Source organism: Lathamus discolor, chromosome 10, assembly GCF_037157495.1.
Source record: "Lathamus discolor isolate bLatDis1 chromosome 10, bLatDis1.hap1, whole genome shotgun sequence".
Lineage (NCBI taxonomy): Eukaryota > Metazoa > Chordata > Aves > Psittaciformes > Psittacidae > Lathamus > Lathamus discolor.
Window position 1 is genome coordinate 2,208,627 of NC_088893.1, and position 11,498 is coordinate 2,220,124.

Consider the following 11,498-nt stretch of genomic DNA (forward strand, 5'->3'; position numbering starts at 1 on the left):
ACTGGTGCTGATCCAGGCCAGGATGCTGGTGGCTTCTTGGCTGCCTGGGCACAAGCTGCTCATGTTCAGCTCCATCAATCGGCACCGCCAGCTCCTTTCCCATGAACAGTTTTCAGCCACTCTTCCCCAAACCTGGAGCGTTGCAGGGGGTTGTTGTGGCCCAAAGTCCAGGACCCAGGACTTTGCCTTGTTGAACTTCATCCCATTGGCCACAGCCCATGGATCCAGCCTGTCCAGATCCCTCTGCAGAGCTTCCTATCCTGCAGCACACCAACACTCCCACCCAACTTGGTGTTGTCCACAAATCTACTGAGGGTGCCTTCTATCCCCTCAACCACATCATCAGTGAAGATAACACCAAGCCCTGAGGGATACCACTAGTGACCAGTCACCAACTGGATATGATACCTTTTACTATCACTCTTTGGGCTCAGCCTTCCAGCCTGTTTCCATCCCAACAAAGGATCCACCTCTCCAGGCCATGAGCAGCCAGTTTCTTCAGGAGGATGTTGTGGGAGTGTGTCATATGCCTTACGGAAGTCCAGATAGACAATGTCCACAGCCTTTCCCTCATGAACCAGGTGGGTCACCTTATCATAGAAGGAGATGAAACTGGTCACGCAGGACCTGCTTTTCATGAACCCATGCTGACTGGGCCTGATCCCTCCATTTTCCTGCACATGCTTTATGATCTCACTTTGGATCATCTGCTCCATGACCCTCCCCAGCAATCAGGTCAGGCTGATAGGCCTGGAGTTCCCAGGGTCTTCCTGCCCTTTTTCTAGAGAGGTGTCATGTTGGCTGACATCCAATCCTCTGGAACTTGCCCACTAGACCAGGATGGCTGATAGATGATAGAGAATGGCTGTTGTGGTTTATACCCAGCCACACAGCTTGTGCACTCACCCCCCCCCCCCCCCCCAAAACTCACCCAACTCCCCCCCCCCCCCCCTTCTCTTTCTACTCCCAGAGGGATGGAGAGGAGAATTGAAAAGAATGCAACTCCCATAGGTTGAGACAAGAACAGTTTAGTAACTAAGGTATAACACAAATCACTATTGCTACCACCAATAATAACAATGATAATGGAAATAACAAGGGAAGACAATACAACACCTCACCACCAGCTGACCCAAAACTCACCCCATCCCACCCAACTGAGCACCGACCGATATCTAGTCCAACCCTGCAGTGCACTAGTCCTTCCAGGTAACTCTCCGATACATCCTGGGCATGACATGCTGTGGTATGGAATACCTCTTTGGCTAGTTTGGGTCAGGTGTCCTGTCTCTGCTTCCTCCCGGCTTCCCCTCCTCCCTGGCAGAGCATGAGGCTCAGAAAGTCCTTGGCCAGACCAAACATTTGAGCAGCAACTGAAAACATCGGCGTTATCAGCACTGTTCCCAGGCCAAAGGATCAAAAACACAGCGCTGCACCAGCCACCAAGGAGAAAAAAAATGACTGCTACTGCAGAACCCAGGACAATGGCTTAGAAAGCTCCTCTGCCAGCTCCTTCAGCACACTTGGGTGTAACCCATCCGACCCCATACACTTGTATACATCTAAGTGCAGCAAGAGGTCACTAACCATTTCTTCCTGAATTATGGGGACTTCAACTCCCCATCTCTGCCATCCAGCTCAGGGAACAGTACCCTGAGGATAGCTGGTGTGACTGTTAAAGACTGATATGACAGTGTTAGTAATTCCATATGAGACCTTTGACAAGGGTCCAAAGCACAAAAGGTTAACTAAATCTTCAATACGCATCAGGGATAGTTTGCTAAGCTGTGTGAGGAGAATCCTAACTACTGTCCATGGTGTTTCACTCACTCTGTATCAACAGGGTTTCTTGATTCTCTTTCTGAAGAGCTCTTTTGTAAGAGCTGAACTGGCTTTACTATCTGGTCTGTTCAACTGCTTACTCAAGTGCAAATGAGAATTGCTGACATAAAGCCAACATGAGTGAAAGGAGATGCATACAGCATTCCTGCTAGAAAGCAAAATAGTACATGCATATTGATAAAAAGCTGGAAATGGGTAACGTTGGTTCCTGATTCCTCTGAGGTTACTCAAGTACATCTCATGCTCAGTGTTGTACTTATCCTCCATAACGACCAGAACTTAGCATTCATATTTTATCAAATCTTTACTTCATTTACCAATCATTCTACAATAATTTGTCTGAGTTGGTCTCTAAACCTTCACAGCTGGTAAAAGAAAAGACTGTTTGGCTTTCATTTTGGGTGGAGTTGGATATAATCTAACTGCATATGCAAGAAACATGATAGTACTCAAGAATCTGGCTGAGGTATTTATATTGGGCTGCATTGTGGTCCCAACAGCAGGCAATGAGGATCAGAATTTCAGAGCTTTAAGGACAAGATCTTTGTTTTTTGTAGTGGACATAGCTGTAGTTTTCTGTCTTCTCTTTCCGGATCTCTTATTCAAGAGCGTCACCAGCACTGGCACTAATTTACAGATTACGTAGGTATTTGCTGCTGTTTTAACTAGCTAAGAACAAAATAGCATAGGGGACACTCTTATTTATAAAAAAATTAATTATGTAATAACAATTAAATATAAATCACAGATGAGTCCTCCTTTACTCACCCCTTCCTTTATGTCAAATAGCAGTCAGTATATAGTAAGGTATGATTGTTCTTAACTGTTTTGGTACTATGTTGAAAAGGTCAGAAACAAGAAAGAGGATGGAAAGTTGAAAAAAATTCTATAATGAAGTAAAACAGAGCACAGAGACATACCACAGGTAAATGTTTTGTGCTAGGCAATAGATGATGGTAACATGTCCTCCTCTTTTTAAAAACAAAAGCATTTTAAAAACAAGAAGCTGGAATTGCTGAGGTGAGTAGCTCGAGAGAGGACGCTTTCAGCACCGGAGCTGGGGAGAGATCAGCGTCCAGGAGCCTCAACCCAGAGCGGCGACAGCCACCGAGGGAGCCTCGAGTCCTCGACAGGACCTGCCCAGGAGCCGGCAGCTCCGCTGAGGCGAGCAGGGACTCACAGGGGGCGGAGCCAGGAGCAGCGGCACCAGCCCCGAGGGGTTAAAAACCTGACCCAGGGAGCGCGGCGAGCAGAGCGGGTCGAGGCAGCTCGCGCGGGCCGGCGAGCAGGATGGCGAGCACCCGTCGTATGGCCAGGGCCCGCTCTGGGAGCTCTGCTCTGGCTGCCCCGGCTGTAGGCACCCAGACAGAGCCGATGAGAGGGGAGGCTGCAGTGCAGAGCTCGGGGTGTAGAGGGTGCCTGCACTGCTCTGGTGAGGGAAAGGAGCACGACGGGCAGGGCTGCACTCGGTGCTCCCTGGTGCAGGTCCTCCTGCAGCAGGTGGCTGAGCTGCGGAATGCTATTAGCGGGCTGCAAGGTGTCAGGGTAGCTGAGAGGAAGCAGGGCTGCTTGCTCCAGGCCCAAACTGTGCAGGGGCCTCAAGCTTCCCCTCCAGCTCATGGAGGAAAGAAGGAGGCCACCAACCCGGGAAGTTGGGAATTAGTGACAAAGAAAAATAACAACAGAAGGAGGAAAAGGACAATTAAAAGCAAGGGGCTTCCTCCTAAATCTGTTGTCCCCACACAGAACCGCTTTGCTGTCCTGCAGGAGGCTAACGAGGAAACATACTTGCACCAGAAACAGCCGGATGATGCACAGGTAAAGATCTCTACTGGCGCTGCCAAGAAAAAGTAGCGGGTTGTAGTAGTAGGGGACTGTACTTTGAAAGGGACGGAAGCACTCATCTGTCGGCCTGACCCCGTCTCGAGGGAGGTGTGCTGCCTACCAGGGGCACGGATCAGGAGTGTTACAGAGAGGCTGCCTGCTCTAGTAAGTTCCACGGACTATTACTCCTAGTGATCTATGTGGGTGCTAGGGATATAGATAGTAGTAGACTGGGGACCATAAAGAAGTACTACGGAGAGGTGGCTAGGGGCTCTGGAGCTCAGACAGTCTGTTCGTCAATACTCCAGGACACACAGGAGGACCAAGAAAAAGCTAGGAGGATTGGCCAGGTTAATAAATGGTTAAAAGGGTGGTGTCATAGTCAGGGGTTTGAGTGTCTTGAACACGGGACCGAAAGTTTGTAGGCCAGGTCTACTGGGGGCTGGTGGAGCTGGTCTGATAAGGGGAAGAGCAGTTTTGGCAGGAGGCTTGGCAGACTGGTCAAGGAGGCTTTAAACTAGATGTTTTGGGGGAGGGGGCATCATTCCATCTAAACACACCCAGTCAATTGCCAACACCTTGTCGTGGTTTAAATCTAACCACAAACCTCGTTCATTCACCCCCCCCCCCCCCCCTCTTGCCATCCCCCTGCTCCTGGAGGGACGGAGAGGAGAATCGAAAAGAATGCAACTCCCACGGGATGAGATAAGAACAGTTTAGTAACTAAGATATAACACAAATCACTGCTGCTACCACCAGTAATAATAGTGCTAAAGGAAATAACAAGAGGAAAGAATACAACACCTCAACACCAGCCGAGCAATAACTCGCCCCACTCCCCCCAACCGAGCACTGACCGATACCTCCCCTAACCCTGCAGTCCCAGCCCTTCCGGGGTAACTCTCGGTTACATCCTGGGCATGACATGCTGTGGTATGGAATACCTCTTTGGCTAGCTTGGGTCAGGTGTCCTGTCTCTGCTTCCTCCCGGCCTCCCCTCCTCCCTGGCAGAGCATGAGGCTCAGAAAGTCCTTGGCCAGACCAAATATTCCAGCAGCAACTGAAAACATCGGCGTTATCAGCACTGTTCAGAGGCCAAAAGATCAAAACACAGCTCTGTACTAGTTCCTAAGAAGGAGAAAAACGACTGCTGCTGCTGAACCCAGGACACACCTATAATGAATGCTCGGAGCAATGTAGGTATATTCTTGCCACCCCAGCCATCGAGCTCGCTTCATTTGGAGCTCGGCTCAGATGCCTCTATACAAACACCCGTAGTATGGGGAACAAACAAGAGGAATTAGAGATGTGTGCACGTCTACGGGGCTATGATATAATAGGCGTCACAGAAACATGGTGGGATGGCTCCTACGACTGGTGTGTTGGAATGGAAGGTTACAGGCTCTTTAGAAAGGACAGGCCCAGCAGGCGGGGAGGGGGAGTTTCCCTTTATGTTAGGGATAGGCTGGAGAGTATGGAACTCTGTCTGGGGACTGGTGAGCAGTCAACAGAGAGTTTGTGGGTCAGGGTTAAAGGGAAAACAGCCATGGGAGACATTACTGTGGGGATCTTTTACAGGCCGCCTGATCAAGGAGAACCTGTGGATGAAGCACTCTACAGACAGATAGGAAAAGCATCATGCTCACAGGCCCTTGTTCTCATGGGGGATTTCAACCACCCTGACATCTGTTGGAACGATGGCACTGCACGGCACAAGCAATCCAGGAGGTTCCTCGATTGTGTGGAAGACAACTTCCTTCTGCAAGTAATAGAGGAGCTGACAAGGAGAGGTGCCATGCTTGACCTTGTGCTCACCAAGAGGGAAGGGCTCGTTGAGAATGTGATGCTCCAGGGCAGCCTTGGATGCAGTGATCACGAGATGGTCGAATTTGAGATCCCCAGGACAGTGAGAAGAGCATACAGCAAGCTCACTGCCCTAGACTTCAAAAGAGCAGACTTTGGCCTCTTCAGGAGCCTGCTTAGTAAGGTTCCATGGGATATAGCCCTGGAGGGCAGGGGGGCCCAGGACTGTTGGTTGATATTCAAGGATCACCTGCTACAAGCTCAGGAGTGCTGCATTCCAACTAGAAGGAAGTGCAGCAGGAGGGCCAGGAGACCTCCTTGTATGGATAAGGAGCTGCTGAGGAAAATTCAAAGGAAAAAAGAGGTTTATAAAAAGTGTAAGCAAGGACAGGCGGCCTGGGCAGAGTACAGGGATGTTATCCGGGAAGCTAGGGACCAGGTTAGGAAGGCTAAGGCCCAGTTAGAATTAAGCCTAGCCAGGGATGTTAAGGATAACAGGAAGTGATTCTACAGGTACGTAGCAAACAAAGAACAGACTAGGGACAACATAGGCCCCCTGAGGAAGCTTTTGGGAGAACTGGCTACACAGGATTTGGAGAAGGCTGAGGTTCTGAATGGCTTCTTTGCCTCGGTCTTCACTGGCAAAGGCTCTGACTGCACCACCCAGCTCTTAGAAGGTAGACGCAGGGACTGTGAGAATGGAGACCTTGGGCCCACTGTAGGAGAGGATCTGGTTCGAGAACATCTTCAAAACCTGAACTTGCACAAGTCCATGGGACCTGATGGAATCCATCCACTGGTCCTGAAGGAGCTGGCGAATGAAGTTGCTAAGCCACTGGCCATTGTATTTGAAAAATCATGGCAGTCAGGTGAAGTTCCTGACGACTGGAAAAAGGGAAATATAACCCACATTTTCAAGACGGGGAAAATGTACGACCCAGGAAATTACAGACCAGTCAGTCTCACCTCTGTGCCTGGCTAAATCTTGGATCACATTCTCCTGGAAGGCATGCTAAGGCACAGGAAACACAACAAGGTGCTTGGTGACAGCCAGCACGGCTTCACTAAGGGGAAATCCTGCCTGACCAATTTGGTGGCCTTCTACGATGGGGCTACAGAACTGATGGACAAGGGTAAAGCAGTTGATGTCATCTACCTGGACTTGTGCAAAGCGTTTGACACTGTCCCACACGACATCCTTCTCTCTAAATTGGAGAGATATCAATTTGATGGATGGACCACTCGGTGGATAAAGAACTGGCTGGATGGTCGCACACAAAGAGTTGTGATCAATGGCTCAATGTCTGTCTGGAGACCAGTAATGAGTGGTGTCCCTCAGGGATTGGTGTTGGGACTGGTCTTGTTTAACATCTTCATCGCTGACATGGACAGTGGGATTGAGTGCGCCCTCAGCAAGTTTGCCGATGACACCAAGCTGTGTGGTCCGGTTGATATGCTGGAGGGAAGGGATGCCATCCAGAGGGACCTTGACACGCTTGTGAGGTGGGCTGATGCCAACCTTATGAAGTTCAGCCATGACAAGTGCAAGGTCCTACACCTGGGTCGGAGCAATCCCAGGCACAGCTACAGCTTGGGCAAAGAAGAGATTCAGAGCGGCCCTGCAGAGAAGGACTTTGGGGTGCTGGTCGATGAGAAAATGAACATGAGCCAGCAGTGAGCGCTCGCAGCCCAGAAACCAACCGTATCCTGGGCTACATCAAAAGGAGCGTGACCAGCAGGTCGAAGGAGGTGATCCTGCCCCTCTACTCTGCTCTTGTGAGACCTCACCTGGAGCATTGTGTGCAGTTCTGGTGTCCTCAACATAAAAAGGACATGGAACTGTTGGAACAAGTCCAGAGGAGAGCCACGAGGATGATCAGGGGACTGGAGCACCTCCCGTATGAAGACAGGCTGAGGAAGTTGGGGCTGTTCAGCCTGGAGAAGAGAAGGCTGCATGGAGACCTCATAGCAGCCTTCTAGTATCTGAAGGGGGCCTATAGGGATGCTGGGGAGGGACTCTTCATCAGCAACTGTAGTGATAGGACAAGGGGTGATGGGTTCAAACTGAAATAGGGGAAGTTCATGTTAGGTGCAAGGAAGAAGTTCTTTACTGTGAGGGTGCTGAGGCACTGGAATGTGTTGCCTAGGGAGGTTGTGAGTGTTCCATCCCTGGCAGTGTTCAAGGCCAGGTTGGACGAAGCCTTGGGCGGTATGGTTTAGTGTGAGGTGTCCCTGCCCATGGCAGGGGGGTTGGAACTGGATGATCTTGAGGTCCTTTCCAACCCTAACTATTCTATGATTCTATGATTCTAAGCTTCGTCATAGGCTAAGAAGAGAGAGTGAGGAGAGGCAATAGGACTGAAATAACAGTTATGTAGAAAGTTCTGTCAGATAGTTTGAGTCATGGAGCACCCTTTTCAAGTTAATGTGTATTTTTAAAGTGCACTAGTGTATAACCTGTAGTACACTCTTGATCTCTTTTATTCTGCAAGGGCTGTTTGAGCTGTAAGCTCTATGAATCAGCGAGGCAATTTGTGTAACAGAAATAAAGAAACTACCTAAATCAGTACATAATAAAATCAAGTCCCGTTTAGCCTGAGGTACAATGATAGCATGTTATCAGGTGCAGTTCACAGAGATGAGAAAATATCTTTAGCCTAATAAAACATGTAGTCATAACTAATCCATTCCAATACCTGAGTGGCAGGAAATACTTCACATAAATTTCTTCTGCTGCACATTTTAGTGTTCATCGGTGTTGCTGTGAGTCACATGGATTTATTTAGGATTTGTCTATATCTATATATATAAGAAACCATCTCATGTATTGAAACATCTGTATAGTTAGATGGTGGGATGGGAAGAGGCAGAAGGTCCAGTATTCATGAATGAAAATGTGAGAGGCACCCCCCTCTATACCCAAACCAAAAACTTCACTGAAGTAGTACCTCACAAAAATGTTTATAATAGAAATAGCATTAAAGTGTGTGTTTGCTCATGGTGTCCATTTTTATTGTTCAGATTTTCTCCTTGGCATTATTGGCACTCTCTCTGTAGTACACACTTAATGATGGTTTGCAATGTTTACTCACAGAACCCCAACTGCAGACCTACTGAAGCTGACAGAAGTTTTGCAAAAGATGGAAAATGGCTCACTTTTCCAGTGCTGAGTGCTTGTGTAAGATGATTGATGGTGCTGTAGTCTGGGTTTGAAAGTAGTCTGGGTTTGAAAGTAATCTGGGTTTTGTTCTTGAAATTTACTTTCGTGTTTACCCTAACAGCTAACCTTTAGGGTTAGCAGCCAGTATGCGCTCTTGTGTTCTGAACATTCTGCTTCTGTACATAGTTGATTATTATTAACTTGCGTCTGACTGGTCTGTGTGTGTGTCTAGGGAGGGGGGTGTTTTGTTTGGGGTTTTTTGCTTGACCTGGGCATGTGTGACATTTCAGACTGTTTTCTTAAAGCCCCACGATTCATTGTTCTCAAGTAAGCTCCAGGTAAGGTGTAATCATCTTGCTATGACAGAAAGCATAGCAAAGGGAAGTTGTGCATTGTTCTGCCTTCCAAAGAGACATCTGGGCTACACGAGGTAAAATCTTTGTCTGCTAGTGCCCTGGAAGGAGCAGATTTTCAAATAGCCTAGATATATATCCCACAGAAAGGTGCTGTATGAAGTAGTAGATACTTTGTACTTAATACTGCCATGCTCGTTGGTTCTTGAATCTGGAATTAATGTTTCAAATTATATCCTGTTTCTGTCTATATGAAGCATCTGGATATTGTCATGATTAAAAGGCTTTTAAATTCTTGAATTTGGGACATCTACAGCAGAATAGAGTCTGGAGGATAATAATAATAAAAAATCTATTTCTTGGTGGAACCAGGTGAGTTCAGTGTGTTTTAGTGAAGATGGGAAAATTCAAGATGAGAGATTACAGGACAGTGAACATTAAGTGATAAATCAACCCTCTCTTTCTTAGGAAAAAAACTGTCTTAATCCGTATAGGAAATCCCATGCTGATTGACTGGAATGATCAGAAACAGGTCAGAGAGACATCACCATCTTTAACATAGATTAAAATCTGAAGACATAATCAGTAGTACTCTTCAAGTAACTTTTGCGATTTGATGTCTAGAGAGGTTTTGTCACCTTGAAGACAATAAATTCATAGTTAAAATAGGTGATCACCATATTCACTACATTTCTGATTTTCCAAAATAACATGAGGGTGTTATGCTGCCATAATAAGATGATTGCAAGACAAACACCTAGTTGATTGGTGATGAGTAGGTTCATTCAGTCTTGGAGCAAGTTAGATCACACAAGGCTTCTTATAAAATAGTAATATTGCTGGTTGGAGCTAGGACTCACTAGGAAACGCTTGCAGTTGTACAGAAGTGCTGGGGAAAATACATGGCAAAAGATATGAGTTATTAAACAGGTTTTAGTAATTTTATTTTTAACTAGATAAGGGAAATCGAGTAGAAATGACATGGAAGGTGAGGCAAGAAAGCATGGCTAAGCAATTTTATTTAGTGCTGATCTCCTTTGAAACACTGCTGTAAAATGGCAAGGAAAACGGGATGGGGTTGTGTGTTGAGAGCAAGGGCGAGATTCAAACCCTTTGTAGGCTTGTATTGTTAAGCTTGCAATGGAGTCATATTTGAAAAGACTTTTTAAAAAAAGCTGGTGCTTCATTATGTTGATAGGGTAAGTGAAGATCTTGGACAAGAAAGCAGAGCAATATTTGGTCATAAGTTAATGAACCTGGATAGGTACTGCAGCTGTAAATAGACACTAAACTTCACAGACAGTGGCTTCCCCTGTAAAATGGTTTAAAGACAGTTACTGCAAGCAGTAGGTGATAATATGTGTGATTTAATATCCTTAGCTAGATTTGTAAGATCAATTTTCATATTTGCATATTTATAATCTTTCTCATATGGTTTTCCTTCTCATAGTAAAGGCAGACAGCCCTTTGCACCGACATTGCAAGCTGGAGACTATAGTAAAGTAGTTTCAGATTCCCTGGTCTTTGGAAAAAAAGTCTCCTAAGATGCTGGAATTGTTCACTGGAGTCTCATGGGGGAAAAAAAAAAGCACATGGAGCTATTGGTTGTATTCTTCACAGGTGAAACAGATACGTGAAAAACTAGCACAGAAGGACTATCACATGGAGTGTGTGAGGGTGGGGTTTGGTGTTTGTGTTTTTTTTTTTTTTTTTTTTTTTTTTTTGTGGTGTGTTTGTCATGGTTTTGGTTTTGTTTTCCCTCTGAAATGAATGAAGGGTTAATTTAGGTTAGGGTTAATTTTAAGGGGGGGGGGGGGGGGGAGATGGGGACCTGAAACCTTTCAGTAGCAGATTCTAGGTGGAAATTTGGAAAATGTGTAAGAAAAACATTATTAAAAAGGAAGAGGAAGAGAAAGAGAAGTACAGCCTTGCTCTATATGAACCGTTAGTGGTAATGGTTCTGCCAGAGATTTGAAAACCTCCACGTGTAAGACAATACATGGACAATCTTGTTCTGCAGGTTTATGTGTTCAAAGCAACTGAGGAGCTGTGTTGAATGCTGATTGGATTCAGAATTTGAAGCCTAAAAGGAATTGAAAACAATAATATAAAATTTGTTAGTCATCAGTAGGTAACTATTTGAGTGCTGTGAAACCAGGAATTTTCTGACTTGGAGTGAACGTCCTTCAGAGAAGGCAAATACTAGCTTTAGAATAATATCAAAGTATGACTTTAATCGAAACAGAAAGAGCTTTAATGTCTTATGGAACCCTTCTAATGATTATTTAAATGATGATAATCCAATGAGTTTCCAGCTCACAGTTCAGGTTATGTGTTGAACATTTTACAAGTTCTCCAAATATGCTATTTGTTATCACTATTTATCCTCAGATTTGTATCATGTGTGGGCACAGAAAATCAGTCAATTAGTAGTGGTAGGTGTTTAGATGTCTTGGGGATTAAGGCACTCAGATATCTATTTGTTAATCATGCAAATAAATAAGGAAAGGCAGATG